This window comes from Mus musculus, chromosome 1 (assembly GCF_000001635.26).
Source record: "Mus musculus strain C57BL/6J chromosome 1, GRCm38.p6 C57BL/6J".
Lineage (NCBI taxonomy): Eukaryota > Metazoa > Chordata > Mammalia > Rodentia > Muridae > Mus > Mus musculus.
Genome location: NC_000067.6, coordinates 57,323,693 through 57,331,056, shown reverse-complemented (window position 1 = coordinate 57,331,056; position 7,364 = coordinate 57,323,693). Strand labels below are relative to the sequence as shown.

Here is a 7,364-nt window from a genome sequence, read left to right as displayed (position 1 = left end):
TGCTACTTCATAACTGTGATTTTGCAACTAAGTGGTGTCTTGGTTTCTAAGACCATTGGAAATATGTGTTTTCCAGTGGTCACGACCCATAGGTTGAGAACCACTCCAGGGGCCTCAATTCTTTCCTCTACTGTGGAAGAAACTTTTGGGCATTGGCAGCCTTTTGGAAAATGGAAACAAAAGCTACAAGTAACATAAGTTTTCAATAAAAATGACGAGGGAAACAAAGGACAAAATTCAGGTTTAAAAGCAACCAAAAAAATACCTGATAAATGCTGAGGCTAGATGAGTATTGATCCTTAAACATTGAAATGGATATGTATCTATTTGTGCATTTCTGTGTAGATTCACTACACGCGCGCGTGTGCACGCACACACACACACACACACACACACACACACACACCTAAGTATATATTTAATTCCATAAGATCTCAGAACACTTTGGGGATTTAAACTGATAAGCCAACCTCAAAGGGACTGATTCTTGCAACTAAAACACAGACACCTCTGGGGTGAAACGTGGCAACAGTTTGACAGGCATAGCAGTAGGCTAGAAAGGATTCATCCAATTAAAATTACGGGATGAATTTTGGCTGGCAGAACGTAATTACCAGCCTTGGAATGGGTCCAGGATCCTGAGGTTAACACCCTCCTCTTGCCAACAAGCCTCCTACCTGCCAACACTCGGAGATGGAGAAGGCTGGATCTGACATAATCGCACATAATACTGTTGTGACATCTTAGCACAATGATGATGATGTGCGAAGCATCATGAACCTGTTTTTTTTTTTTTTAACACTCATTATGTTACTTATTTTTATGCCACATTAGGCTAGAAACCAAATGTCCACATAAATGTTAATTTCCTCCAAACCGTGTTTAAAAATTATAATTAGAAAATTAAAAATAGATTTAAAAATTAATTTATTCCGTCAAAGTTGTTATTCGGTGATTATTTCACTTCAGAAATGAAACTAGATAAAAATGGTGACATTAAACCCTTGTTACATTAAGAGGAAAGAAAACAACAACAACCAAAATCAGGTCCTGATTTTTTTGTTTTGTTTGTTTTGTTTTGTGGAAATGTGTTGTCAAGGTTGACTGGCCTGGGGGGATGGAGAGGGAAATGTCTAAGCATCTTCCACAATCCTGGGAAACTGACTAAATGAGGGTGTGTAAGTGCGAATGGGTTGGGCGTTCACCTCCGCTGGAAGGAGGGACCAGCATGGCTAGGTGGCCCCAGAGCACCTGATGCTTGTCATGTGAGTTCCCTTCGGACTTGGTAGCTGGAGTCACCAAGAGTTCCTTGGCTGACTGCAGCCTGGGAGCATGGGATCCCTGAGAGGCCTGTGACTCCACCCCACTCCTCAGAGCTATGACCAGCCACCTCCTCCAGGGACAGGTTTTCAGTCTATCACCTGAAGTCATCCAAGGCTGTATGGGTTGGCCATATGGGATCTTTCTGTTCCAAATCACCAAGAAGAATAGGGCTTTGCTTTAGGCTTCCTTCTAAGAGCAAAGGCTGTGTCAGCTTTTCCTGGGAAGGTAGATTTCTCTAACACTATCTTTGTGTGATTTAGCTTGTCTATGGGGAATCAGAATGTGGAACGAGTGGATGAGACTAATCCTTTCTTTTGCACTGCTAGGGGTTGCCATAAACACCATTTGTTAAAAAGCATAATTACATTGGGAAAGTGCCTGATGACACAATTAAGCTACATAAACACACTGAAAACAAATGAAAACCAGGACACACCCACACCCCTTGTGTAAAGTGATTTTTCTGTTTACACAGAAAAGAGAGGTCTGGGCTGCTTTATTTCATCATTATTAATGCCTAGAAAAACCAAGGGATTGCATTTTCCTGAATATCCAATGATTGGACAATGAAAGCCCTGTCTGTAAGCTGGAAAGTAGCTGGGAAAGTGAACGCACAACAGCCAGAATGCACGTGCAGAGAGAAAGCATCCAGCCTTGGCCATTCAGGGAACGATTTTGTTTAAAGTCAGAGTCACTGCAGTACCATCCACGTAGAGAACTTCCCCAGACGCAACGACCTGCTTTAAATGTTTGAAGAATAAATTCGCTAGGGCCTTGCTCCTTTTCGGGTGTGATGTTTGAAAGAGGCACACACTATGATGGCCTGATCCTGAGTTATTTTCTTGTATTTTGAGATATTTTGATTATTTTCGATTATAATGTTTTTTCAGGTATGGTAAATGGATTGCCAAGTGTCTGGTGTTCTAAAAGAAATTAATACAGCCTCCCAGGTGTGTGCGATTAATACATGTGTGACAAAAGAGTAAGTCATATTTTGTCATGATTGGGTAACATATGTGAGAAAATATGTCTCTCCATTCAAGGAAGAGAGTAATGAAAAGATTAATTCTAAGCTGGTTTAGAAACTTTGGAGATCAAAGGACATAAACAGTTTAACAGATCAAACAGCTGCCTTAGGACCCACTTGGGTCAAGGTCTATGGAGATTTCTATCTACCCATTTGTCTATCTGTCTATCTGTCTGTCTATCTATCTATCTATCTATCTATCTATCTATCTATCTATCTATCTATCTATCTATTTATCATCTGCTTATCTACCTACTTATCTGTCTGTCACAGGCCTTTTTTTTAAATTAAAAAAACCTTAACATATTCTAGCCTCTCTCAGCACACTTGTCTGCATTTCTTCCCCAACTTTATTTAACAAAATGATGTCTACTTGTTAAGCAGAAGCCTGGAAAGTAGAATAAGCTAGGCTGAGGAGGGCCATGCATCCTCGGAGTGGAATAACATGCTTCCAAAGGAAGTTCCATTCACTTCCCAGCCAGGCAGAGTCATTTGCCAGGTGTCTCCCAGTATTGTCACCACATCTCTCTGTCCAGTGCACATGGCCACGTATACCCAGAATATGGTCCCCGCCAATCTGATGACTTTTAGAGTCAAGTGTTCAGGTTACGATGCCCTGCTGTCCAGGATGGTAGGATTTGCACGGTTAATGAATGTGAAAATAACACCAAGCTGCAGAGACAGCAGCAAAGAATCATTTTTTTCTTTTGTTCATTCTTTTGCCTCTAGTCTGGGGCTCCTTTTGGCAACCTGCTTATTTAACACTCCAGATGCCAGAAGAGAAGACACTGTTGAGAGCAGAGCAAAGCAGGGCTTGGAAAAAGTGGCGTGAACAACCGGCAGTTGCTGTGACTACTGGTCCACTCACCTCATCCACACTCTCCTGAAGTGCTTCCGGGTCTACAGCCATCACAACTCCCTCCTCAACAGACCTCTGGTACTGAGCTAGATCAGCTCGCTTACTCTGGTGTGCACACTTAATCTTTTCAAATGCCTCAGTTAGCTTAGCTGTGCAATTTTGCATACTGGTGCATGCATGAATTGCTGAGACGAAGATTGCTCAGGAACTGTTAGGTTCCCGAGAAGGATCTGTTTACCCAAGAAATGTATGGTTTCCTTCATGGGCCACTTATTTTGTCATTAATAAAATAAGCATCAGATACAATAGATCATAGTTTTATTCAGAGAGTTAAATGAAAAATAAGCTTTCCAAATGCCAAGTAGTTTGTAATTCACTCTTGCCAGTAGAGCCCACACTATCATTACAATATTATTATTGCTCTTACATTTTCTCTGTGCAAGGACTATTACAATTGGACAATTACATTTAAATGATGTGCACAGGGTCACCTGGCAGTAATTCATTGGAGACTGAGACTCAAGCCTCCTTCCTCCCATGGCCAGCACTACCAAGAGATGCTATTAGGTGTTTGTCACCCTCCACAAAACATCCATTTGGTGACATGTACTCAAACAAACATAAAACATAGGGCATCTGCAGACTTAAAAATCACTTAAATAGAAATGCTTTGTTACTATGTCATCAGTTTTGTGTTCCTAGGTGTACATTAGGGTGGTAGCCATTACCCAAACAGTGTATCTCAATTTCTGATTGTCATTTTTTTACAGCTTTCATGAGAAGAGTTCACCCCAACCCATCTCTAACTAGAAGCACATTTTGGCTGCTGTCTTCCAACTTTCAAATGTTTGTGAAATTCCCAGTAATACTGACTTTTAAAAAGCAAAATAGCCAGCCTGGTCTACAGAGTGAGTTCCAGGACAGCCAAGGCTACACAGAGAATCTAAAAGAAAAGAAAGAAAAGAAACAAAACACCTTTTGGAGTCACCATGCAGCCTGCTCTCACTTGTCCTTTGTGGGAAGAGCCAACAGGCTTGGGCGCTTCAGTGTCTGACGTGTGACATCCACTGTGGTTGGGCTACCTGTCTGGGAGTGAATGAACTTGCAGAGACGTCTGTGGAAGACACACACTGATGGATTCCTGGGTCTCAGCTCACAGTTTTTATCAGCTTATTAGTGGCAACCGCTCAAAAGGAATTATAGCTATTATACCCATTACAAACACCAAACAATTTCCTTCTGCTGAGGTTCGTGGAACGGCATCTCCTGCCAGCATTCATTCTCTTCCCTACACGTGTGCTTAAGAGATTGCAGGAGAGCAAATTTCATTCTTTCAGCATTTGGGTCTATTGAATCCCATGAAACTGTGAATAAAAGCTTTTCAGAAGATTTAGGGGGGAAAATCATCTTCATTTCTCTCTCTCTTTTCCTCCAGGAGCTAGAACGTGTTGAGAAACAACATAAAAGAGGAAATCGCTTTTGCTCCCGTTTCATCTTTTGTAGTTAGTCTGAAAGGTGCGGGGAGGGTTGGTTGCACAAGTTAAGAACGTGAGCCTGCTTTACCAACAACGGAAAGGGATGTATGCTTAAGTGGGTGGAGTAAAATGACATAAATCTTACTTTTTTTCTAATTAGGTAAAACGGGCACACGTCAATGTTCTAATAGGTCTTCAGTACAGGAGGCCGAGTTATAAATGTTAGACCTACATGAGTGCAGGGCTCCACAGATGCTCATTTGCCTATGAGCAAGTGACATGTTTTTATCTCCTCATACTGGCCATATTAATAGTGTAGGGCTGCTGTAAGCTCTACAGTTACTGGCTCCAACTCCTTTTTCCTCCAGCCCTGAAAAGATCTGTTGTTAAGTTGCCAGGGGACAGAGGTATAATAGCATCTCTAAAGGCTTAATTACCACATAAACCCTTTGGCCCTTTGCTTTGAATTTGCTTTGTAGGATTATGGGGGACTGTTAAGGAGGCTGGACCAGACTTGTAAACTTCAAAAATAACTCTGAGTTTCTATATGACTGCCACAGCGGAGTACAGCAGCATTCTCTTCCAGGTTACACAGTGAAGAGAGTCGTGAGGCACTGAAGTTGGAAGTCGTTAACATCTAACTGTTGGTGGCCCTCCAAGGAGGAGGGTATGGTCAGAACAGTTTCAGTTCGACAGGTGTGTGCATACCCAAACCTCTCGAGCTATGCACTAATTGCCTTTCTCCAGATTTTTCTTTAAAAAAGGGAGGAGGGCAGAGCTTGCTCAGGGAAGTTCGATGTCTGGTTTTTGGAAGGAAATATTGACAAGAACAAATAGATGAGATTGCTAAGACACACAATGTAAAGTAACACAATTTTGCTGCTGTTTATTTTGGATTTTTGAGACAAGATCATATTTCGTAGGCTAGGTTGGCCTTGAACTCAGAATCCTCCTGCTATAGCCTCCCAAATTATGAGATTATGGCCATATGATATCATAGTCAGCTTAGAGTTGTATAATTGGACCCTTGAATAAATGGCTTCACTTAGACTAAGTAAGTTAAGAGAGCTACAGTGAGTGAGTTCACCAGTAAGTTCCTGAGGTCTCTTACAAACATCCAGTGCTTACTCTGAACTGAGACGTCTGCCCATCCATGCCTACGCATGCTCTAAGAAGTGAGCATCCCTGCGTGTGAATACCAAGCTTTGTGTCACTTACAAAGGTTGCAATTTAGAATTTTTCTGTTAAGTTAAATTTAACTATATGGGAAGAATTAAGTATTAAGGTTTCACCACATGGGAAAATCCTTGCATTTCTTGTGACATTTTCTCCATTCTTAAAATTAAAAAAAAAAATGTTTTTACTAACTATTTGCGTAATCCACATGTACGTACAATGAATTTTGATCATATTTACCCCTGTACCTCCTCTAAACTTCCAGATTTCCTCTTTACACCCCCCACCCAGTTCCAACGTAGAGTCCTCTTCTTTAACTTTAAACCTACCAAGTCCACTTTGTGTTATCCATATCCTCACAGATGTGAGACCATCCACTGGAGCATGGCCAACCTACAAAAGTCCACACCCTGGAAAGGAACTGAATCTTCTTCCCAAAGAAGTCCTCAATTATCCATAGCTCCTCAGTTAAGAGCATAATCTCTTGAGCCCCAGCCCTTCCATGCTGGACTGTTGTCTAACTTGACTTGTGTAGGTCTTACACAGGCAGCCACAGCTGCTGTGAGTTCATGGATGCAGTGGTCTTGTTGTGTTCAGTCCAATCTTTTCTGACCTTTGGTTTTTATGATATTTCCATCTCCTCTTCTTCCATGGTCAGGGAACCTTGGAGGCAGAGGAAACAGGTATGACACACATGTCCTATCTATAGCTAAGCACTTCACAGACACTTATCTTCTATATTGTCGAGCACAGTTCTACTGCATAAAAACCTTCTCTAATGAGGTCTGAGATCTGAACTAATTTGCAGGTATAACGATACATTTTCAGATAATTGATACTTTATTTGATATTTTGTCTACTTAGCAAGATAAAAAAGAAGTTTGTTCCCTCTGTGACCTGTGAACTCCCCAACCATGGCTTTTTGGGTCAGATTTACAGCACTATGGATAGGTTTTCCCTGTGAAGTGGACCTTGAATCTAATGAGAAAGTGATTGGTTACCCCTATACCATTTATACCCATATTGTACCTATAGGCATATCTTGATAGATATTCATAATTATAGGTCATGGGTCTCCCATCTGGGTAAGTCTTTTGATAATTTTCCCCCTTCAGTACCATGAGTAGCACCTTCCAGCACTTTGAAAGGAAGTGGGAAGAGATTTTTTCTGGTTGGTTCAAGATTGACTTCTCTATATCCTGTAAGTAAAATGCATGATGCTTTCAGCAATAAGTTCTTAATAATATAGATATGGTGGAAAACCAAGATCAATGGACCAGACCCTGAATTGTTCTAGGTTCTTTGGAGTCTCCATAACCAGTGGTCTATAAGGAGATAATCCATAACAGACATGGAGGTTATCATGTCAGTTGTACACATAAACCTACAGCAACTATGGATACCTGCATAAAATAACACAGTTAAAAATTAAAGTGCAGAGCTATGACTGGTGCCCACGGCTCCACTCCTAACTGAGGGCCACGGGTAGCTATACCTTCTGGGA

The 7,364-nt window shown here is 41.3% G+C and overlaps 3 annotated features.

Moving 5' to 3' along the window:
• Positions 327–1,139: an enhancer, noted in NCBI's record as "AS021 construct". NCBI's record gives its function as "enhancer in dorsal telencephalon and cerbral cortex" and the evidence as "EXISTENCE:transgenic organism evidence [ECO:0001131][PMID:18334644, PMID:22174821]".
• Positions 399–723: a conserved region, noted in NCBI's record as "conserved region; AS021 Deu-domain and 3' tail". NCBI's record gives the evidence for it as "COORDINATES:sequence alignment evidence [ECO:0000200][PMID:22174821]".
• Positions 493–665: a mobile genetic element.